Source organism: Cornus florida, unplaced genomic scaffold (genome assembly GCF_030987335.1).
Source record: "Cornus florida cultivar Cherokee Brave unplaced genomic scaffold, ASM3098733v1 CherokeeBrave_3.0.0_Hap2_Chr08, whole genome shotgun sequence".
Taxonomy (NCBI): Eukaryota; Viridiplantae; Streptophyta; class Magnoliopsida; order Cornales; family Cornaceae; genus Cornus; species Cornus florida.
The window spans coordinates 94,749,778-94,775,191 of record NW_026775578.1 but is presented as its reverse complement, the minus strand read 5'-3'; the positions used below and the strand labels follow the sequence as shown (position 1 = coordinate 94,775,191).

Sequence of the window (25,414 nt, the reverse complement as noted above, 5' to 3'; positions counted from 1 at the left end):
TATCAACCGTGGTAGAAGACCCTTTCTACCATGGTTTTAAAATAACCATAGTAGAAAGCATATATTTTTTACCACGGTTATTTTAAAACCGTGGTAGAAAGGGTCTCCTACCACGGTTTTTTTAAAACCGTAGTAAAAAGTGCATGGTAAAAAATTAATTTTCTTGTAGTGAAGGTACTGAGGGTTTGTGGCGTTAATATGACTTAGAGGAAATTAGAAAAATTACCTTAGTGTGGTTGAGTTATCTGGGCCCAAATGACGCCGCGGGAGTACCAATGGTCAGGAACAGTAGCCAATCCTTCTCTCGTGTCACCGAGGAGTCGCCGAGGGACGGGTTATGTTAACGGTTTGAAAAGTGGTGGATTGGATTTTGAAAAAAAATGAGGAGCAACATGCATGGCTTTGCATCTCATGGCATGAATTTTGTTTCATTATGACTTGAACTTGTATCGTATTTTTCCCTGACATAGCATGATCCCGTTGCCTTTATTTCTATTCATTATTTGGATTCACAGAGTCACAAGAGGTGTATTTTAGGCACCACCTACTGAGCAATTCTGTTCACCCTTTATTATTAACATTTTTCATGATGTGGAGAGGAAGTGGTGAATGACGCTCCTCCACAGGTTTTTGATGGGTTAGTGGATTGTTTTGACATACTTTATAGCTATGATCTCATTTTATTATTATTTATTTGTTTATTTATTTTTTTATATAAACCCTGAGATGACACGTATATTATGTATTGACACAGGAAAGGACAGTAGTGCTTTTAGTTGACCTCGGGTTTGGGTAAGGACCTGGTTAGCTATTCAGACTCTCGAGTTCGGGTCGTTACAATATATATATATATATATATATATATATATATATATATAGTATCTTGTATAAAGATATTATGTGTAGAAGATACTTGAGGGTAAAAATGTAATAGGTACAACATTCATATTTCAACTCTTGCATTTAACAAATAATCTTAATGAATTCAGCACTAAAAAATAAGACAATATCATACCGGTTTTCAAATTAGTACATTCATCAAGTGATTTTTTTAGTACAAGTATATATATATTTGATCTTAAATTGTGGTCAAGCAATTAAACTGATTTATAATTGGAAGTAGTTCTGAAAATCATATACGAAGAGTGTCATAACAAGTTTTTTGTTTTTTTTTTTAAAAAAAAAATTGTTAAAGAGTAATTTCAAAATTATAAAAGAATGACTTAACCACTATTATTTCTCTCCAAATTTTTCATTTTTGAGAGGATAGCTCATAGGAGGACTCAAATCTCTCCCAATTCTTTCTTTTCTCTTCATTTAAGACAACCCAAGCATTCATACTTCACACTATCATTTCTTTTCTTTTCTTTCTAAATCTCTTCAAATCATTCAATTCAAACATAGCCTTATTGTTTACTTCTATAAGTTTGATGCATGAGAACGATTCTTACTTTATTTAAAGGACAATACTTACCTACTTATTAGCGAATAATTCATCCTAGAGACACTTGATGGGTTCAGCCACAAATGCATACATAATAGATAAGTCTTATCCTTATTTGAAAAAAAAATATATAGCTACCAAATATTTGTTCACAATAACACATTTCTAGTGAGCTTGACTAACAATTATTCCTTTTAATTTGTGATCAATAAACAATTGCCACTACATTGTGAGAATAATCTCTGTTTTTTATGCTCCAAAGTTTGGCCCCTAAAACAAACTAGACCCCTTCCCATCAACTTTCCATCCTAGAGAGAAAAACAGAATAAAGCAACGACAAGTCCTCTTTCCTCCCTCCTCCTCCACACCATCTTCTTCCCTATCCTAGTTATACTCTTCACTGTACCCCGGCACTTGATAGCTCTAGACCTTGTGCGCCTGACCAAGTGTGGCCAATTAGACGTCAAGTACCCTCTAGGCAGCGGTTGTGGCTGCGGCTCACCCCGGTTCCACCCATACGTGACCTGCACACCTGCCGGCGACCAGCTCCTCCTCGCCACCCACACCGGCTCTTACCCCATAACCTCTATATCCTACACCACCTCTACCTTAACCATCACCCCACCCTCCATGTCCACTTGCACCTCCATGCAACCCTCCAAAACCAAACTGGGCCTGAATTAGGCCAGTCCGTTCCAGCTCAGCCCATCAACTTTCATCCTCTAATCCTACGCATCACCCACCTCTTCCCTCACCATCAAGGGCATACCCATCTGTGATCCATCCTCCTCTTACCTCTGCGTGTCAATTTACACCTGTCCAGCCGTCGTCAGCATCGGATTACCTCTGTTTCTGCCGACAAACACGTGCTGCATCTACTTTCCGGCGAATCTCAATACGAAGGATGAATTAGACCTCAATGCGCTCAAGTGTTCAGGGTGTGCATCCATTGTGTCACTAGGCGAGGTTCGTACCATTAATCATCATCAATTTACTCTCAAAACTTAAATTGTTAGACCGTGTAATTTAATTATTAATATTCTCTAACAGGTACCAACGGACCCGAGCCAGTGGGAATACGGGGTGGCGTTGAAGTACACACTAGGAGGGTAGGATAGTTACAATAGTGCCACCAGTTGTCATGCTTGTGAGATAAGCGATGGAATATGTGGGTATGCCCCTCCTGGTAATTCTTTTGTATGTGTTTGTAAGGATGGTTTCAATACAACTACAGACTGTTACAACTACAATCGCCTCCAAGGCATCATTTTCAGCGCCACTTCTCAATCAACTTGTAAGTCTCTCTTTGTGGGGTTTTTTTTTTTTTTTTTTTTTTTTTTTTTCCCTCCTAAATACAGTTAATTTATTTATCACGTACTATAGTTGAATTATATATTACAAAATTTCTATATAGGTATACCGTATATTATATATATTCAAGTTAACCGCAAAATCATATATGCCTATTTTTCCATGTCCCTGCAGTGAACATAAAAATCATGTCAGTATAGCACCCTAGAAAATTAAAATTTTCTTAAATTCATCTGAAATTGTACATGTGTCAGTGATATGTTTGAAACTAAAAGGCACATGAATTGCTGATCCTCTTACAAAATGAAGTTTCTTTTTGGCCGGTGTGGTACATTTGTTTACACATAATTAAAAGCATCTTTATTCCAGAAAAAAAAAAAAAAAAAAAAAAAAAAAAAAAAAACCGTGTTTATTAGGTGAGAAAGACATGCATACTTAATTAAATGGAGTTAAAAATTTAGGTAAATTGAAAACTATCTTTGACGATAGAATTTGAGTTTGAGTTTGTAATTTGATGGTTTTGCAGGGAAAATCTGGTTGGGGATTTTGGCTGGTCTAATTTTATGCATAACACGATGATGATGAGAGAAAGAGGGAGAGAGTTTTTCTGACCTTGTGAGGTTCACTTTTAATTTCTTCTTTTGTTGGCATCTATTCTCAAGAAATTATAAAGAAGTTGTTGGTATGGAAAAGAAGTGAAGGATGATAATATTATCAACTAACGGAGTGCTGTATGGAATAAAGGTAGACTATGCCAGAGCATCCTGTTTGTGTGCATGAATTTGACCCTGTCCACCACATACTGAGTGTTCCAAGGTCGGGTCAAAATTGAAGTCCGGGTTGATCAGATGGACACTTCTTGCTGTTAAAGACCCCCAATTTGGGTTTTGGTCAAAGTATTTTATTTTGAGAATGGGTAATGGATGAAATTTTAGGCTTTGACTATAGAACTAAGTCACTTCAAAGCCCATTTCCCAAAATAGAAAAGGCAAAGAAATAAAAGATGCTCATCAAACTAGTTTGTCATTAAAAATAACAACCAAAAAAGAACTAGTTTGCCATGAAGAGGACTACATAAATATAATCCACACACCTTATTGTCAAGTTGAAATTTCATTGATGTCCTGTGTTGGCAAGTTTCTCCCAGTGCTAAGTTCAACTACAGGCTTAATGCAACAATGCCAAAATTTTCTTAATGCAACATTGCAAAAAAAATTACTTCACAACTAGCAAATAATGTCTTATTAGAGTGATATAATGTAACAGAGCCTCAAAATACCTGCTCGAAGTGATATTTTTGGGGAAAAAGAATGGCCATCCCCCATGCCAGCCATTTATATCTGATCTTTTGGCAGATTAAATGAAAATTAAAGTGCTTCAAATGTCCTTCTGTAATGTCAAACCAAATCAAATTATACCAATCTAGCAATATGTCCTCGGGGCTGATGGCCGACGGGATATTTGTACATTCTGTACTCATTATCATAAATATTTCCAAATCACAAACTTGATGCTAGCTATGTTTGACTTCCGCTATTTTCTCTAAATGTTTTAGTCTGCCTTACGGTTGTTGCTATTATTTTCATGCTTAGGAGGAGGTAGAGACTCGATAAGGAATGACTTCATGTGTTTGTAGAGCTCTTTCGGCCTCTCCATATTGATAGCGTATCCTACATTCTTAATAACTACTAGTTGAGCATCCTCACCTAGATGCTTGTGAATTATAAAACAAATAATAAATCAAAACTCAACTTGGAAACAAGTCTTAAAATTGAAAATGAGGTAAAAGCCCTGGTTAGGTGCTATGAACAATATTGGTCAAAGGATGTCAAAATGTAAGAAGACATGCTAGCTATTCAAACGTTTCCTAATTGTCTTTGGTAATGGAATGCAGTATCAATGACATTGAATCATAACATATGTGATGTTGAATTTTTATAATTTTCTAAAATGCAAGAAGTATTATTTGACTAATAAAGTTCTTCAGATTGACCTTTTTAATCTGTGTCCCAGTTCCAGCGGAAATATTTGATCTTGTTCCCCCCAAATTATTAGTGTGGGCTGCATGAAGGAGTTGTTATGCCATCAAGGGGGCTTGTCAAACTAAGCATTAGGAAATAGAACTATGATAAAATGATATATATATATATATATATATATATATATATATATATATATATATAAGAACCTGGGTAATCTTGGGAAGATCAGAGAGTTTTCTGTCCTTGTGTAATGCAAGAATCAATTCTTTTTTTTCTTGACGATAGTTCGTACACAACACCTGCCCGCAAACCAAATTCAGAAACCAATCAGAGGCAGCTGAAGGTTATAGGATATATCCTACTTGCTCACATCAATAAACAAGTATCCTCAGGACCTCAACAAATAACATGATAGGGAATGATACTGCAATCCCCTGACAACATTGAGGATTAGCCCATAGGCCATAAGTGTACATCTAACATCATGGACATATCTGCAGAAACAGTTCGAGCTAATTTTCTGAAGATTACTTGATCTGCAATATGTAGTACTCTAACTTACAAAGCATTTATATTCTATATAGTGAGATAAAATAATAATAATAAAAAATAAATAAAATAAAAAAATCAAATTGTTATCAATATAAGAGATGGAATCATTTGGTCATGAAGGAGCAGAAATGGAAGGCTAAAAAGAATTGTCAATTGACAAAAGTTAAAAAGAGATAGTTCTAACCTAAAGGGATTATAAATCCAAGTTTCTCATATCAACTCGATCATAGGACCTCAAAAAAGATTCAGTCTTTTCTTGATGATACTATTGGGTTGGCAGCAAGATCGTTATCAATAATTTTCTTTCTATGCCCTTCAGGCATGTATCTAAGTTCTAACTTCTACTTGCTTCATCACTCTTAATTAATCATTTGTACTAAATTCTTCTATATCACATATGTTAGTTAAATTCATCCTTTTGAATGTCTCATCTCAATTTTCACTCCCTTGCACAATTACTTGATCTAATTTGACACCTAAATGGAGTATATTAGCAAAAACCAAATACCTTGCTTTATGCTTGTACAGTTCCACAATGCATAGTCCTTAATTTGATGCTATTGGATGAATAGACAAGCATAAATGAGGGTGATCTAGTCAGACCATGTGTAAAAGAAATTAGGTATTAAAGACTATAGTATTAGCTCCAGAATATTTTCTTACATTGTCTTCCATTGGAATACGTCACTTTCAACCAAATGGGCAATAGCCTAGCTGGTACAAACCCACCTCCCCAAAGGGAAGGTCGGGGCTTAAGCCTTGGTGGAGGCATGTGTTTGTGAGTTTGCTCAACCTTCCAAAACAAAAAATATAAATATACATCACTTTCAATCACCCTAGATGATTTATAGCATGCTATCTCCATAAAGAGAATTAATATGAGCAATCCCATTGTTAGAGGTGTCCCACATCAGATCTAGATGGAAAGTAAAATGAGTGGGTATGCGGTACTACCCAATAGATTAAGCTTTTGGATTAAAGTGCACCTAGCCAGGAGTTGTCCGAGTCCGCCCCCAGGTAGGTACGATGACCGGACCTCTACGAGACTGTTGCAAGTTAGGGTTGGAGAGAATGCACCACCCAATAACTTAAGCGTAGCTTAGTTATTAAAAGACTACCATGCTTGAATCTCTAATGAGATGGTAAAGATTTTTTATAATAAATTAGGTGAATCAACTGCAAAGCACCAAAACCTGGACTACATAAACCTTTTCACATCCTACAAGGTTGTAGAGTGTTGGCACTTTTATGGCATAATGCCAGTAACATGCAACTCCCAACAGTCCTTATCAAACAAATGAATTGAACTCGATCGAGTTCATTTAATAGGCTCATTTATGAAACAAGTCTTTCAGGTTGTTTTGTATTCTTTGACAAGCTTCATAGCCATTTACTGATAATAAAGTAATAAAATATAACAAAGGTTAGCTTACTCGCCAACAACCCAAGCTGCCCTGAACTCATCACAAAGCTGAGCCTATGGACATAAACATATCCAACCACAAAATGAACTCGATTTGAATCAGATCTCAAGTAAAGTTCAATCCCTTTTCTGTACAAATATATTCAAATCTGATCTGAATCCAAGATAAAACTTTCATTTTATTATTTAGATTCAAAATTATAGTCAATTAATGCAATCAAAGATTCATATGATGAAGCAAAAAGTTATGTAAATAAAGCTATTTTAGGGGCATGGAATAAACAAAAAAATTTCAATTCTAAGACACCAATTTTGTAATCAAATTAACTAAAGTGATTTCAATTATAAGGCATCGATTTCATAACCAACTGAAAACAAATCAATCAATCAAAAGTGTTGATCAAAGAAATTAAGCAAATGTGACACTTACATCGATGAAATCATTGAGAAAACAAGAGGGCATGGTCTTGGGTGGCTTATAGAATGAAAGGCGCATCAACTCCCTCATCTTCTGCGGTGTCTGCGGCAACAAAATCTCGGTCGCCGCCTCAACACTAGGCACCTTAAACACACCCCGGCGCATCCTATCACCACCCGCTCCACCGCTTCCGGGAACTGCGCCGCCATGTTGTACCCCACGAATCCGTAGTAGCTCAGCCCTACCATGCTCATCCTCCGCACCCCGTGCGCCTCCATCGTCTGCATCACGCACTCAGCCTAGAACGACTCGGTCCGCTCGGTCGAGTCGTGGACGAGTCACTGAAGAAGACCAAGTTAGGAACATAGAGATTGAATTTGGAAATCAACGGAGACACAAAGTCGTTTTATTGCCACATTGCGTTCGCTCCGATTCCGTGGATGATGATCAGAGTGGGTTTTTTAGGTTTGTGCTTTCTGGGGACCCAACAGTGCATTACCGTGCCGTTGGCGAGATCGGTGGTCCTCGATTTCAGGCCGGAGTAGCTGAATGAGTATCTGCAACACTGATTTCTTGTCGACGCGAAGCTGAAACACTTGCCCATTGATTGAAGATTAAGCAATTAAGAAATTTGGTCAATAATCAAAATTAAGAAATCAATTGAAGATTAAGTAATTCCCTATTAATCGAAGTAGAGAGAAAGTGGAGAGAGAGAGAAGGGTACAGGGAGTTTGACGTTGGTCCAACAGAAAAGTACAAAATTTTCTTCAGTCTGAGTTGTCAATGGGGTTTCCTTAATTAAACAAATGATGCCCAGAAGCCAAAATGAGCACATTTTCCACAAATCCAGCTGCTATATGAAAAGGTATAATTAGATTAGATGTCTTTGTTTTATGTTAAAACAGATTTTGATAACTAACCTTAAAAAGATTGTCGGTTTTATTTTATATTTAGTGGGAGATGAGTGTAATTTACGTTTAAATATGGACTAAAATTGGCAAATCCAATTCACTGAGGCCCAAGGTTCACATGTACAATCTTATCACGGATAAACTATTACCTTGCGAATGTGATCGTAGCATCAAGACTAAACTTCTATTTTTTAAAATGAGTATAGACACAAAGATAACCCTACTCCCTCCGTTATTCACTTATTTTATTTTAGAGATGAAATTAAATACTATATTTATTCACTCTATCTTCGTTGATCAGATTAAACAACGCTACTCTTTGTTGTGAGGTTGGACAACCAACTTATATTAAAATTTATGTAGTGTTGTGAAAAGTGTTTTTCTTTAAAGAGTTACTTATATCTAGAAGCAATAATATTTTATAAAATAAAATAAAAACATTTTCACATAATTATGAGGTAGATAAATTTGTTTTTCAACCAAGTAGAAAAAAGATTACAATGACATTAGATAGAAAATTAGACTTTGAATGGCCTGGGATGCTTATCTTGACTGGTGGACTAAGTAGGAATTTTGGTTTTTGGTCATACATGCCGTCTGTGGCTTGGTCTGGCCTAGTACATTGTCAATGGCCTAATAGTTGAGCTAACAAGTCAGTCAAAGGAAGATTTTCCAGTTATAAAAGACAAAACTTTAAAATGGGGCCAATTGATAATTTGATATATAATATGTTAATATAGATATAATTAAGTCAACATGAAATCACTGTGACACTGTTGATCATTTCATCCATTTAAATCCTTTATGCAAACAAAGTAGATAACAGACTGAATAGCCTTTTCATCAGCACAGACAGGGCCAAAAGAAAGACAGGATTTAAGTCCCAACCATCCACAAGACAACATCTTCTAAGCTTATGACCTTATAAATAAAAATATATAAATAAAATAAAACTTCTAAGCATATGAAGGTACTGACGAGATGGCCGTTCCTACACGCCAAATTGATGTAGTGAATGAATGGTCCAACAAAAGCCTTTTTGGGTCAAGTTTAAATTTATAAAAACCACTACCAACACTACAACTACGGTAGCAAGAGTGAGTATGGATCTTCCCAAGGGATTGGAGTAGTACTTGGTTGTGGAATCGCAATTAAGGTTAATAGGTCGAGTGATCAAACAAATGGTTGGTTGGTTGATTAAACTAGAGAGCAAATTAAATTAAATAATTGAATACAAATAAGAGTAAGTAAGAGAGAGAGAAATCTTAGGGTTTAGAGGTCACCACCAAGCAATGCTTTTCTACACCTTTAACTAGTGACTAATGAGGGTAATGTGTGTTGCAATATTGATGTGTGTGTGTGTTTGGTTAATTCAATTAGCAAGGTTAACCAATTAAGCATACATTGTCTAATCAACATGTGAAAAACAGAATATATCTAGCAATTAAGTATATATTGTCTAAATAGCATGTGAAAAACACAACATATCTAGCAAGTCATTAATCATTTCATTAAGCTCACAAGCCAAATACACCACAAGGTTAGAGACATATGCTACTTGTATTCAAAAGTATGGAACATCAAACAACAAGCATGGGTTGTCCTCCCATCTAACAACCATGTTACCACTACACTACAATTAAGCTAATGATATGAAATTAAACTAATTAAGCTAAGGGAAAGGCATAATCCATTAAGAAATGAGCATGGACCATCTAGAAAATCACAAGAGCATTTTTTTCAAGCACAATGTTTTGATAATCTCTAGATCTATAGCATTAATACACATAGACATGCTTCAATAACACAAGAAATAAAGACAAACACATGAACATCTATTCTAGCATACATAGACATGTGGATAGAATGAAGTGATCAATTGGAAGCATTAAACCGCATAAGTCATTGAATAAACAAGATCTATATATAAAAGTGCCAAAACATGTATTACAATACTAATCCTTTAATAATACACAAGATCAAGATGTAGAAAGCATGCTTGGGGCTAACTCTAGTCCCAAAAGGATGTCTAGCCACTCATGGTAGTGCTTCTCCAACCCTCAAGGGCTAACTCCATGGTAGAGATTTGCTCATTGGTTGATGAAGAGTCTCCAATGGTGTCTCTAGCCTCCTCCTTCTCTAAGCTTGCTTTCCAAGAGATGATATGATATTATGTTGGCTCCTTTGGCTCCCTCCTTTGTAAAAAGCAATCCTTATCCTTATATAGGTAGGTCAAATGACACCCAAAATGAGCTGGGGTCGTGCACACAATATTCCCCAATGATTGGATAAATAACAACTTTTAATGAGCTGAAAATTTAACTTTTTCGCACTGGAGGAAGTTTGATCGATCGAACCTTTGACTTGGATCGATTGAACATTACTGAGATCCATCAAACTTAGGCTGGATTGATCTTCATTGGTAGCACTTTTTGGATAAAGACAAATCTAAGATATTTTGAAGATATTTTTAGGAAAAAGACAAAAGTGGTTGGTAGGGACCACTAGATAAGATCAATTATTTGGATAAGGACAAAACAGTTCGATCGATTGAAGAATGATGTTGGATCGATCGAACTTTTGAGATCTCTGAAAGTGTCATTGGGGCTCTGATCCATCTTGAAGTGCTGAGATCGATCATGTTGGATCGATCGAACTTTGATCTGAGATCGATTGAAGATGTTGATTTCCACATTTTTCTTCCTTTTGCTTCCACTTGGCTCATTTCTTTGATTCATCTCAGAATTGCTTCAATTAAGCTCTTATTTGGCTGAGTTAGCTTATTTTCGGGATAAGTGCCTGAAAATGGAAATAATACGAAACCAATCTAAAACAGTAAAGTAAGATAAATAAATGTACTAGAATACCTAAGCTTAAGGGGTTTAAATACGCACTTTTCAGCGCTCATCACACCCCTAAACTTAAATATTGCTAGTCCCTAGCAATGAACTAGAAAGTAAAGGAATGAAATGAACAACTGTACAAGTATGAATCTAGAAAACAATAAATGGATAACGTCACTTTCGTAGGGAACACGATTGCACTTAGCATATGCAAAGCCTTTTAAACCCCTAAGTTACCCCTAGTGGACGAGTGAAGTCTCGTAAGGGTTTCCAGAAATGATACCCATAAACATTAAGCTCATTCTTTCAAAAGAGGCACCAATATTGCAAACAAGCACCAGGAGAAAACTACCTCAAGTATGCAATTTTTCAAACATTTCCAAGCAATCTCCCAAAATCTCAACATCAAGCAAACAAGTATGGTCCTCCACACATCAAGAAAATGATTATGAAAATCAAAACAACTCTAGAATCCTTTTTGAGTGGACCGGCATCAAATGTGTTGCTATCTAAGCCAACTAAAGAATTAATCACATCCTTACCCTGAAACTAGCACACAAATCTAGTTCAGATCATCAAGACAAAAAGTGGATCTTTTATTAAAGCTTTATTCATCTAGCTGTATTTATTCTTTTCACTCATTTTTTTTTTTTAATTTTATTTTTATTTTTTATAGGATCAAAGATGGAAACATGATGCAATTTGTTGATCTATTAAGCTTTCTAGTGACTTATAAGGTCGAGCGTTAGGTCAATGACTCCCAAACCAAACGGCTTTAGGGCATTAGACATTCAAATACCCATACGGACTTACAAGCTCAAATCAACTAGGCTACAAATCAAGGCAACAACCGTCTAATCATTTCCCACTTCTCACCTTTTGGGAGAAGTCCTCACTTTTTTTTATTGCTTTTACAACCTTTTTTTTTTTTTGAACAATCAATTATTAACCTAGAGTTTGGACCCTCCACCTTTTGGCGCGAGAAGTTTAGTGCTTGATGAGGCTAGAAGCCCGGCTACTTAGTGAAAAGGGGTTGTTATCCACCTTTATCAAGAATGAAAGCTTTCAATGCAGTACTAGCTCAATTGGGATATAACAAATTTAATAATCAACAAAGTATGTACCCCACAAATGAATGCTAGTGTGCGCTTGTGCTAGTGTAAAACACTAGAGTGAATCTCAAAACAATCACAAAATCATGATGATGTGGACCACAAATTCAAGCAAGATATCAATCTTTCGAAAAATTTACTCCTAAATGGCTTCCATAAGGCATACATGGAGTATTGGACTCTCACGTCAAGCAATTTTTAAATTTTAAGTAATATAGTCCTCAAAAGATTAAAATCATAGCTAGATATGTACCAATTATAGAAATATCCCTCAAATACACAAGTCATGCTCAAAATCTTAAAATTTAAAGCTAACACTGCAAAGCACTATTCCCCCCAAACTTAAATGACACAATATCCTCAATGTGCAAGAGAACAAAGGAAAGAGTATACCAGTTCAACTAAGGCGTCGAATGATCGGGATTGAAGTATCCAAAGTGGGTGGCATGGCCCCCCCAAACTTGGGATGAACTGTGGTCCTGAAAATTGGCACTTGGATAAACTCATCAGATAACAAAATGGGATAATTAGTGTACAGTGGACATGCAAGTGTAAATGGGATAAACAGATAAAGAAATGAGAGAGGTATAAGGGTGGTCCTGAAAATCGGGTAGCACTCTCTCACTGAAGTCACTGTGATACACCTGATGGAGTTAAAAGAACAGATGTATCAATAAAAGCATACGACATCCATCATAGATAAAAACAACAATAAAAGTGCAATACATCCAGTGTCAAAGCCGACTGACCCGGCTGCAAAAATAATAGTATCACAAGTGTAGTAAACACACTACATAGATAGAAAGCATAAAAAGATAAAGAGACTGGGAGTCTCAGGCATAGGGAACTCCACGGATCTCCTTGGCTAAGTCATCAATGGCAGTCAAAATCTCCGTACGGAGGCGAGCAATGTCAGCTCTAATGGCAGCCAACATATTCAGATGAAGGGTAGCAATGTTAGCTCTAAGGGCAACTAACATATCTTCTAAACTCTGAAGTTGCTCCTCTAAGCGACATATCTGATCATGAGCCTCAGGTGTGGCTGAAGTAGAAGAACTATTATTCTTAGTCATGGTCTACGAAAAGGAAATCTTGCAATAGGAGTTAGCGTTAGAATAAATAATTGAAAGCACAATAGAAACATGTATGTCAAATAAGATAGACAAAACATATATGACATGAATCTATGCAAGTGATAGGATGTGAAGCATGCTAAGCAATGTAAGTATGAAATGCATCCAATGTGGAATATCACAGGCATTGGGCATAAATACGATAACATGATGTGAATATAAGATGAATAAAGTGTGTATGTGAGATCGATCACAAAGGTTGGATCAATCGAAAGTAAGTGAGATCGATCTCACAACTTCAATCGATCTGAGACACAAGTTTGATCGATCAAATTGTGTTCTGTGAAAAACGAGAAGTCACAGATCTGTGACTGTGGAAGCACGGGACCCCACATGAACATGTTCGTGGGCCCATCAACACAACAAACATCAATCCCAATCACCTAGAATGGCTCACACTCCCAATAATCAAAGTAACTCATTATAATGGACACGGCATAAAGATGAATATAGACATATATACATGAAAAGCTTAAAACTTCATCTATGGCCAACAATCATTATGAATATTGGAACAGATCAACACTTAAAGCATACTCTTAACAAATCGAGGTGTGAAATCAATAATAGGGTCTCGGATCTTACCTTGAATCAAAGAGATAAAAGACGAAATGTGAAGAGGAAGAAGATCCGAGAAGAGGGAGAGATCGACACCTGGTTCACTCCGGAGATCTCGCGCGGAGATGGAGGAAATGGGTGAGGTTACAGCGGTGTAGGAACTAGGGTTTGGAAATGAGGGAGAATGAGATCTTATTCTCGGTTCTATTTAAAAACGGTCACTCTTTAGTTCGATCGATCGAACTAGAATCACATATCGATCGAACTTTGAAAATTAAAAACAATGTTCCCATACTCCCATGCTTTGATAACAATGCAAAGAAAAGTAAATTGCCTCCATGCGGGCTCACGATTTATCTAAGAAATTAAAAACAAGCCTCCACGTGGGCCAACGATTTTACTAAGGGATTGAGTAAGAAAAAGCTCACCAAGGTCCTTTAGCACTTCAACTCTAAATTTATAGCTTAGCATAGCAATTTTTTTAAAATTTTTAGCATTTTTCCTTGCTTGCTTAGCTCCTTTGCTTGGATGCTCATTTGTTTGCCTCCTAACTCAATGCTCCTTGTCAAAGATAAACAAACACAATAAGTAATCAAAAGAAAAATAAAAACAAAGTAAAGACACGATCAAAAGAGTACTAATTCCTAATTGATTCCACAAATACGACGTTGCCTAATCCCCGGCAACGGCGCCAAAATTTGACGAGATGGCCGTTCCTACACGCCAAATTAATGTAGTGAATGAGCGGTTCAAGAAAAGCCTTTTTAGGTCAAGTTTAAATTTATAAAAACCACTACCAACACTACTACTAACGTAGGAAGAGTGAGTAGGGATCGTCCCAAGGGATTGGAGTCGTACTTGGTTGTGGAATCGCAATTAGGGTTAGTAGGTCGAGTGATCAAACAAATGGTTGGTTGGTTGATTAAACTAGAGAGCAAATTAAACTAAATAATTGAATACAAATAAGAGTAAGTCAGAGAGAGAGAAATCTTGGGGTTTAGAGGTCACCACCAAGCAATACTTTTCTACACCTTTAACTAGTGACTAATGAGGGTAATGTGTGTTGCAATATTGATGTGTGTGTGTGTTTGGTTGATTCAATTAGTAAGGTTGACCAATTAAGCATACATTGTCTAATCAACATGTGAAAAGCACAATATATCTAGCAATTAAGTATATATTGTCTAAATAGCATGTGAAAAGCACAACATATCTAGCAAGTCATTAATCCTTTCATTAAGCTCACAAGCCAAATACACCACAAGGTTAGAGACATATGCTACTTGCATTCAAAAGTATGGAACATCAAACAACAAGCATGGATTGTCCTCCCATCTAACAACTATACTACCACTACACTACAATTAAGCTAATGACATGAAATTAAACTAATTAAGCTAAGGGAGAGGCATAATCCATCAAGAAATGAGCATAGACCATCTAGAAAATCACAAGGGCATTCTTTCAAGCACAATGTTTTGACAATCTCTAGATCTATAACATTAATACACATAAACATGCATCAATAACACAAGAAATAGAGACAAGCACATGAACATCTATTCTAGCTTACATAGACATATGGATAAAATGAAGTGATCACTTGGAAGCATTAAACCACATAAATCATTGAATAAATAAGATCTATATATATAAATGCCAAAACATGTATTACAACACTAATCCCTCAATAATACACAAGATTAAGATGTAGAAAGCATGTTTGGGGCTAACTCTAGTCCCAAGAGGATGTCTAGCCACTCATGGTAGTGCTTTTCCAACCCTCAAGGGCTAACTCCATGGTAAAGATTTGCTTCTTGGTTGATGAAGAGTCTCCAATGGTGTCTCTAGCCTCCTCTTCCTCTAAGCTTGCTTTCCAAAAGATGAAATGATATTATGTTGGCTCCTTTGGCTCCCCCCTTTGTAAAAAGTAATCCTTATCCTTATATAGGTAGGTCAAATGACACCAAAATGAGCTGGGGTCATGCACACAATATTCCCCAATGATTAGATAAATGACAACTTTTAATGAGCTGGAAATTTAAATTTTTTCACACTGGAGGAAGTTCGATCGATCGAACCTTAGACTTGGATCGATCAAAAATTGCTGAGATCCATCGAACTTAGGCTGGATCGATCTTCATTGGTCGCGCTTTTTGGATACAGACAAATCTGAGATATTTTGAAGATATTTTTGGGAAAAGGACAAAAGTGGTTGGTAGGGTGGTATAACTAGATAAGATCAATCATTTGGATAAGGACAAAGCAGTTCGATCGATCGAACTTTTAAGATATCTGAAAATGTCATTGAGCCTCTGATCTATCTTGAAGTGCTGAGGTCGATCATGTTGGATCGATCAAACTTTGATCTGAGATCGATCGAAGATGTTGATTTCCACCTTTTTCTTCCTTTTACTTCCACTTGGCTCCTTTCTTTGATTCATCCCAGAATTGCTTCAATTAAGCTCTAATTTGGCTGAGTTAGCTTATTTTTGGGATAAGTGCCTGAAAATGAAAATAATACGAAATCAATCTAAAACGGTAAAGTAAGATAGATAAGGTACTAGAATGCCTAAGCTTAAGGGGTTTAAATACGTACTTTTCAGCTCTCATCAGGTACCATCATGAAATCAGCGGAATCAGATGAGCAAATGGCTGGATAACATCATTATCTTCCCCATTGAGGCCGTGCCTGTTTGAACTACTGAAGTTATTTGAAGCTATGCAATGGGGCTCACTAAAACTTCGAGGGGCAAACAGAAATTGTTCTATTCAATCATCTCTTCAGTCTATTACAAAGCTTTTGGCTGCAGCTCTGTTGTGTTAAAAGGACTACTACATTTGTAATCTAACAATCCTGAATCCAGAAACAAGAAAACGGATAATAGGGTTGGAAACTTTGTTTCCATTTTCGGACTAATAACGCAAAAGGACTTGTTCATCCATGTGGACAGCTGGTTTCAAGGCTGCAATTTGGAAAGTAGCTTCTACTTCTAGGGATGGCTCCCGAGTGAATGAATCATTGATTTTGGAAGACCGATCACTGCATTGAAGAGTCTTGAATTAGTAGAAGAGAACTGCCTGAAAAATAATTAGCTGGAACCCACGAGATCAGCCAAAACCCACTAGCTTAACTCCAAATCAACTACTAAAGCTTTTTGCTATTCTGTGATGCAAATGACTCTATTCAGATTTGAAAATATGGAAGATCCTTGTATTCATTTCCCAACATCTACGCCACAAAAGTTCAATTTTTGTCAACCCATGTAGCATGCAGCTTATGGTTCATATTTTCAAAATGGAAAGCACAATTAAGACAAAGGACTCCGTTCAAATGTATTTAACTATCACATCTCCGAAACCTCTATGATCTGTATCTAGGCCATGCTTCATCAATTGATCTCCCCAAACTTAGAGCCTTGGAAGCCCAGATTTAAAAGTTGAGAAAGTTACTAAAATGTTTCATACCTTGATTTTAATAATAGTTCTCGCCAAGTTGTCCCACTAGTATATGATTAAAAGAACATAATAAGAATCTATGCCCCTAGTCTCTATATGTAGCGTTCACGATGATTCAGTCTGCTTTAAAGCTTTAACATCCAGACAGCCATAAGCTAGAGAAGACAATTATCTCAGAGTGATCTGGTACTTGGTCTCAGTTAACATATCCTATCTTTTACGAAACTTTCATTTGCTATGTCGACACAATTTAGAGGCCAGCTGAGTATACAACTGCTGACTCTTTATCTGCAACATAAAAGGCATCCTATTATAAACAAAGGCTTTTCCCATGAAATATACTAAACAATCTAAATGATTAATTTGAGCTGGAATTTGAACAAAGATCATTTAATCATATATTTACAATGTCAAACCTCCATTACATGCTTTCTAATGAAGACTAAAGGAGAATATAAAACTTAGAACGTGTAAACTAATGTGTATTCATTCTATGATCTTGCCTGTGCATGCAGCTCAGTACCTGTTCAAACGGCATGCAATAATGTCAAACCTCCATTCCGTGCTCGTTAATTGAGTTCAGACAACAAAAGGTCAGTTACTCTTATCAATTTATTAATGTGTAATCAACAATCAAGATTTAAAGTAAACATCTGCTTGAACTGTAGCAGGAATCTAACCTAAAACAAGGGGGACAACTTTCTCAACATCATACATCAGCAAGAATGTTATCAATGCTGAGCTAATGCAAGAAAAATAAGGGTCAGAATTCCATGATGAATAAGATTTCCCTGCAACCAAGGTAGTGAAACTGCTGGTTTGGCATTTTCTTTGCCAGTGGAGACTTATAGTGAATTTCAGGACCCAGAGATAATGGCACCGAAGGCATCAAAACCATCTGCAGATATGCACATTGTCTATAGCATGGAGTTTAGCACTTTTTTGCATATTTTATGATATCAAGGTTAGTACCTTTCATACACCAAAGAGCAGATGGCTATTCCCTATGAATTATACTACACTCCAACCAGCTCGCTTTCTCACTCTTTTTTCCTTCATGATTATTTTCACATGTTCTGCCTCCTCCCACCTCCCTGTAGAGGTGTATAAGTTGGAAAGCGTTATATAATAGCCATCATTTCCTGGGTCGGAGGCAATAGCATGCTTCGCAATCCTTATTCCCATCTTAGTATTGTGGTGAATTTTGCAAGCATTTAAAAAAGCACCCAACAAACCCCCATCAGGGTCCATGGGCATCGAGAGAACCAAAGCTTCAACCTTATACAGATTATCTGACCGACTAAGAAGATCAACCATACAAGTGTAGTACTTCAATGTGGGTCTCATAGAAAAATCACCCATTTTATCAAAAACCACTTTCCTTCTTCAACAAGCCCCGCATGCATACAAGCTGAGAGAACAGTAAGAAAGGTGAGCTCATTTGGTTTAACATTTGATTGCAACATCCACTGGAAAATCTCTATCGCAGATTCTGCATCTCCGTGCAATCCATAACCAGAGATCATCACACTCCAAGAAATAACATCTTTTTCTTTCATTGAGTAAAATATTTCTCTTGCTATTTTGAGCTGCCCGTATTTTGCATACATATCAACGAATGCAGTTTCAAGAGATAAATTAAACTGAAATTGTGACGACCCTGGTTTTTATGCCAGCGTGTCCTGTGATGAACCGAAGATTGACCCGATAACGGATCCGATATGCGGAAGCGAAAACAGAAAATAAGACTCTAGGAAGTCAAAGTGACCTTCCATGAGGTCGTGGAACTCAACAAGAACTGATGCAGAAGCAAAAGATCGAAAATATGACAAATAAGCCCCTAGGGGCAAAATAGCCATTTCTAAAAACTGTAGATTCGGGTGCCACCGAGCACATCGCTGGAAGGATAACGAAAAACTAATCAAGATGGACTCAAGAATCGCATGATTCGGAGTCCGGACAAAGGAGAAACGGCATGACAATGAAAAACGTACACTCAAAGCTTTAAGGGCAAACTGGTAGTTATCCAAAAATATCCGGGTGTAACTGAGCACACCGTTGGATAGACAACGAAAAATTAATCAAGTTTAAAAAAAAAATTTCACTTGAATCGAAGCTCGGACGAAAGAGAAAAGCCCAAAAGAAAATTGACGTCGCGGCGGCCCGACGAGGGGCCATGACAGCCCTATGCGCACACCCATGCACATCGTGCGTGCGCTGGGTGCACCATGGATGGCAGCAGCCCATAAAGCTGCTGTGTGGTTTTTTTTTCAGAAAATTCTAGAACAGAGGCTGAATTTGGAGGTCTAGATGAATTTTTTTGCAAAAACACAAAGAAGAAACGCCCCTCAAAATTGAGTTTTCTACATAACTCACGAAAGAATTCCAAAAACCTCACTGCAAAATGGCCAAAATGCCCTCCCAAGAAATCTGGTCAAAAGAGCTAAAAAACTGCTAAAATGAAACTGGAAGTTGAAACTTCATGAGGGATTTCCGGTACCAAGACGATGTTTTCTGGAAAAACACGAAGAAGAAACCCCCCCTAAAATCAGGTTTTCTAAGCGACCATGTTGAAAGAAGAAAATAAAACTGATGTGAAAAGTATATAATCCCCCTAGAATAGATTATGCAACAAAATTGAAAAATGGTTCCATAGGAGGCTCAAATCACAAAGGAAAGGGTTTTTCCCAGAAACGATCATGCACATAGACGTAAATGGTGATTTTGAGCATACGGGAATGGTCCGTGGCTCCCAGAAATGGCCGAGTCAAAATCCGACCCCCTAGCGGCCAAAAAGGTAAAAATGAACTTGAAATTGAAAATATGAAACCAAAATTGACCAAATGATATCTAATTACCAATTGGCCCTTGGCCACACTTCAGATATGATTAATGAGACCCTACGAAAGAATAAAAATGAAATTCCCACACCCGAAGCAAAAGTTATGACACAATGTCTAAGCATTTTTCAACATTTTCATATTAAGCCTTGAAAACGAAAGTGCATAGAAAGCAAGATACATGTCATTGGCTTCCGGCCTCATCTCATACATGTCAAATATGTTGTAAAGAGTGTACTTATGTACACATTACAAAAATAGAATCAAATTTACACCTTTTGACATATAAAGCTATAAATGACATTTCAAGCCAACATTTACAAGAAATGAGAACTTCAAGTCTACAAATCATCCAAGCATGATGTGAATCCCGAATCTCGATCCTGGTACCTGAAAAATGTCCCCATTACATGGGTGAGTAACATAAAGCTACTTGTAGGAGATGAACATGCATCGACCTAGCATTTTACAATTCTATCACCTTAAGGTGAAACATATTAGAGAGGCTCATGCCACCTAATGTCTATGTCAAAGTGAGACTCAGGGATCATCCTAAGTTACTCATGCAATTGAAATGAACTACGGCATACAAGTATACATGCTCAAGTACACTAAACCGTATTAAAACATGATACACGACATTCAAGTACACCTGCTCACAAGTATACTAAATCATGTTAAATGGGATAAGCAATATCTAGTATACATACACAAGTATAAGATATATGTATAGAGTACTCATAAATCAAGTATACAAACACAAGTATACTAAGCTAAACACATACGCACAAGACAAGTATGCATGGCACAAGTATACAAAAATGAAATCCACACACACAAGACAAGCATACTAAGCGTAAATACACTAGATAGAGTTTAGAAACACCAACAAGGATACAAGTTCAAGTATACAGTTTCAAGTATACTAAATGAGATCAAAATACATAGGCAAGCACCAATTCTCAAGTTACAAGTAATCCATGATTAACAACTTGAAATTGAATGCGAAATCAAAGTAGAAAGACTAGGACATGTGGTCACTAGACCAAGCAAGTGTTTTCGGGTAATTATGACCCACAAGGCACTACCTAGTGCGCATATGCATAAGTTATTCCGGGCAATTATGACCCACAAGGTACTACCTAGTGCACACTTATGACTTAGAAGACTCTTGTCTCCGCACTAGAGCCAAACCCTAGCCATCACGTGAAATATGTCCTTACAAGCTTTCCAAAATCAATAAGTCCAAAACTTATACAAAAATCAATAAGTTAGACCAAACTTATACCAAATCCACTAATGCATAAAACCATCTTCTATGCACAAATAAGATTGAATCCACACAAACCATATCCTATAATTCAAGTCTAGATAGCATATGACATGCCAAGACTCCAATATGCAATTTATACACCAAAACAAGAATATTTTACAACAATTGAACCACATTACCACACTAAGCCACAAGTACTAAATAAGTCCCAATTTAGTAACTAGCTTCCAAGGTAAACAATTGTAATATTCTAACAAGTTATACACCTACACAAGATATATCTAAACAAGCTATGCAAGTCAATGATATTCTATATCATGCTAAGTCCAATTACCATTTCAAGGGGTCTCAAGTACTAATTCTACATCAAATTAGTAACATGCTCACAAGGTAATTAAATATACTATATTTCAAAGGATTATCAACCTATTACCTCCAATATCAATTTAAGTGACCAACACAGTTAAAATAAAATTAATTAAGCTCATTAATTAATTTTTCTCTAGATTTTCAAACATATCCAAATGTCTTCAATTTAATATATGTTAAAGAACTCACCAAGGCCTACTTTAATATCACATTAAAAGTTGGTTTCATGCTTGATACAACTATGTGAATTAATCTTTCACAAAAGATAAATATTAAATAAGTTTTGCAATTCTTACTCAAATGCTCTAAATTTAATATATATTACACAACTCACCAAGGCCTAATTTACTAGTATGCCACAATTTAATTCTAAATTATATATCATCATTAGAATTAAATCCTAAACAAAGAAAGTAAATAAATTAAATTCTAAAAACTTGAACAAGGCATGCTCACAAGTTGTATATGCTTATAAAATAATCAATACAACAATAATATAAACCTAAGACATCCCCTACCTCAATTTGAGATGAAAATCTCAAAAGCCCACCGAAAAAAAAAAAGTGCTCCGAATCCGACGATACTGAAGATTTTTGTCAGGGACAACAAGATCTACATGAACCCATAAGAAGCCCCATCAAAATCACAACTTGAATTCAAACCCGAACTCCAAATTTGGCCAAAAACGGGTTCTAATAAGGGTGAAAGAAGCGCGTAGTCAACATGAACACAAAACGCAAAGGCCCTACTATGTTCTGACAAAGAAATGAAGTTCAAATGAGGACAGAGAAGGTGGCAGCCTCCTTTGGGCTGCCATGGAAGCTTCAGGTAATGCAAGAGAGTGAGGAAGATGAAAAAATAAAATATCTCATCCCCCTTTTATAGAAATCTCAAAAGGTACCCCGAACAGGCCCCGCCGGGGTCCAGAAAAGTGAAATTTGAGCAGACGCACTCAAATGATGAAACTCTGTGAACAAAAAAGATTCAAAATGAGAAAATAAGAATAACGGAAGAAACGGTGTCAAAAATTGAGTCCAGAGTAGAAAGTTATGCCCCAAACAAGTTTGGCGCAAAATAGGGCCAGAAACCCTGAAACTGGAAAACATTGACCAGAAGGGACTTCTAAGAGTTTATGACTCGACGAAAAGTGAAAATAAATCCCGTACAAGGATCCAGGCTTAAAACAAGATAATTTGCAATAACTTTCATTAATTGCACAATGGCCCCCACAAAAGGGTTAACTGCAAAACTGCCCCAGAATGAAAATATCTTCCAAAAGATATTTTCTTAGATACTCCTGAAATAAAATATCTTCAAAAGATATTTACGAAAAACACCCCAAGAAAAGAAATTAATTTCAAAGAATTATGCATCCATGCCCCTATGGACACCGGGAGCAACCAGAGTACTTTCCTGTAAAAGTAAAGATACGTATTTCGTGGAAACCACTCACGATAAAGATACGTGAAGTCAAAAACCAACTCCGAGCACAAGAAGTGAGGTTTTGCCAACAAAGTGACAAACGGGGAAAAGATGAAATAGGGAAAAGGACAAAATAGGAATAAGGACAAAAAAGTGAATAGTGTTGAAAAACGAAAATTGTGAAAATGACTCGGTCCTTAAAGGAAGTAGTCAATTCAAAGGAAAGAGTCTCAGAGACCATTTTTGAGCACTCAAGACGACACTAAGCGACGAGAAACCGAACTTAGAAAAGGAATTTCAACGAAAAAAATTCATCCGTAAAATTCTAAGGAAAAAGGAAAGGAAGGAAATGACCGAGTCATTACAGAAATCCCCCTTCCTTGATGTAATTGTGAACCTGTTCTCCTTTCTCCAGAGATGTAATATGAGAATAACCAGAGAGCACTGTCACTAATGTTGCTGAATTAGGCTTGAAGCCTTTCGAAACCATTTCATTAAATAGGGCTAAAGCCTCGGCAGAATGCCCACTATGAGTATAAGAAGATATCAAAGTGTTCCATGTGACAGTATCCTTTTGTGTCCCACAAAATATTTTCCATGCAATGGTTAATTTCCCACTCTTACTATACATGTCTATGAGTGAATTGGCAACTGAAACATTCTCATACATAAGACTTTTAATCGCATAGCAATGAAGACATTGACCTAGATGGAATGCTTCTATTTGGGAACATGAAGAAATCACAGATACCAAACTGTTTGAATCAGATTCAATGTCTAGATGTTGCATTTCGCTAAACAATTCTACACATTTGGCTCTTAGCCCGATCTTACCATAGCCAGACACCATTATGTTCCAAGACTTTGTGTCCCGATCGTGTACTTTATGAAAGAGCTTTTTGGCAAAAGCTAGAAGTCCAAACTTACAGTACATTGACAACAATGCATTACGGACCATCTGATCTACTACATAATTTTTCTTTATGATTAAACCATGGAAGGCCTTTCCTTCAAAGATCCTCATAGAATTACAAAAAGCCAAAATTACACAACTGGTAACAATTCCATCTGGATATATGCCAGTAGCCTGCATTTCCATAAACATGCCTAAACATTTGGTGAGAAACCTAAATTTTGCAAAAACACCAATGATTGATGTCCATGAGATAAGATCTTTGTTGAAAACATCACAAAATGAAAGATAAGCTTCCTCATGGGTACCACACTTGGAATACATTGACAATAGCGAAGACTGAATGGCATGAGAACACCCAATTCCAATTTTTACTGCTAAACCATGTAAGCACCTACCTTCCAGCGAAGCCCCCAAATTCCCACAAGCTTGAAACCTACCTTGCAATGTTCTAAAATTCGGCCTCTCACTATCCCCACCAACCTTGTGCATCTCACAAAGACACTCTAACCCCTTCTCACTCTCGTCATTCTGCACATACCCAATTACAAGTGCTGTCCAAGCAACCACATCCCTTACAGAAATTTCATCGAACACAAGAGATGCATTCTCTATACAACCACACTTTGAATACATATAGACAAATGAAGACCCAATTGCTGAATTTCCTGCAACAAGTCCAAGTTTTGAAGCTAACCCATGTATGGTCATGCCATAATTTAACGATGAAAGCTCTGCACAGGATGCAGCAACCATTAGAATGGTGAAATGGTTAGGTTGGGTATCAGATAAACACATTCAGAGGTATAATTGAAGGGCTTGTGGGTATTCTCCATTGGAGAAATGAGCTTTGATTACAGAGTTCCAAAGGAAAGTATCTCTGAAATGAACTGAATTAAATACTTGAGTTGACAAGTTGGGTTTACTGAAAGAAGCATAGAGAGAGATGAGCTTTGATGCTATGAAAATGTTGTTTGTGTGACCAGTTGTGATAATGTAAGCGTGTGATCGGAGGAGAGATTGCAGGTCAGTGAATTGGTTGGAGAGGAAGAAGTTAATTTGACAGTTAAGGTAGTTGACTACATGAGACGCTGAAGATGAATATAAACGTTTATGGAGGTAGTTGGATTTGAATCCCAACATGGGAATTCTCTAAGGGCTCATTTAGATTGAGGGATTTAGAGGGATTCGGAGAGAAAAGAAAGGGAAGGATAGGGATAGGTTGATAAGCGCCGAATATTGCATATTCAAGCGCCTTTAGCTGCATTAGTTAAATCCATTATTTGATTATTCTTTATAAATTATCTTCATTTGCATGTTTTTATATATTTTCATGTTTATTGGCTAAAAAGGAGCAAAAATGGTGTTTTATTCAATCTTTGAATAGCAATGTGCTCAAGGCTAAAGTTCTGGCAGCAGTGGAATCTGACTTTGCTCGCCATTTTTGACCT

General features: G+C 36.7%; 2 pseudogenes; both read right to left on the bottom strand.

Moving 5' to 3' along the window:
• Positions 1 to 2,749: 2,749 nt before the first annotated feature.
• LOC132268285 (uncharacterized) lies at positions 2,750 to 7,941 on the bottom strand (annotated as a pseudogene).
• Positions 7,942 to 17,646: 9,705 nt separating this feature from the next.
• On the bottom strand, positions 17,647 to 25,106 carry LOC132270600 (pentatricopeptide repeat-containing protein At4g39952, mitochondrial-like; annotated as a pseudogene).
• Between the last annotated feature and the right edge of the window lie 308 nt (positions 25,107 to 25,414).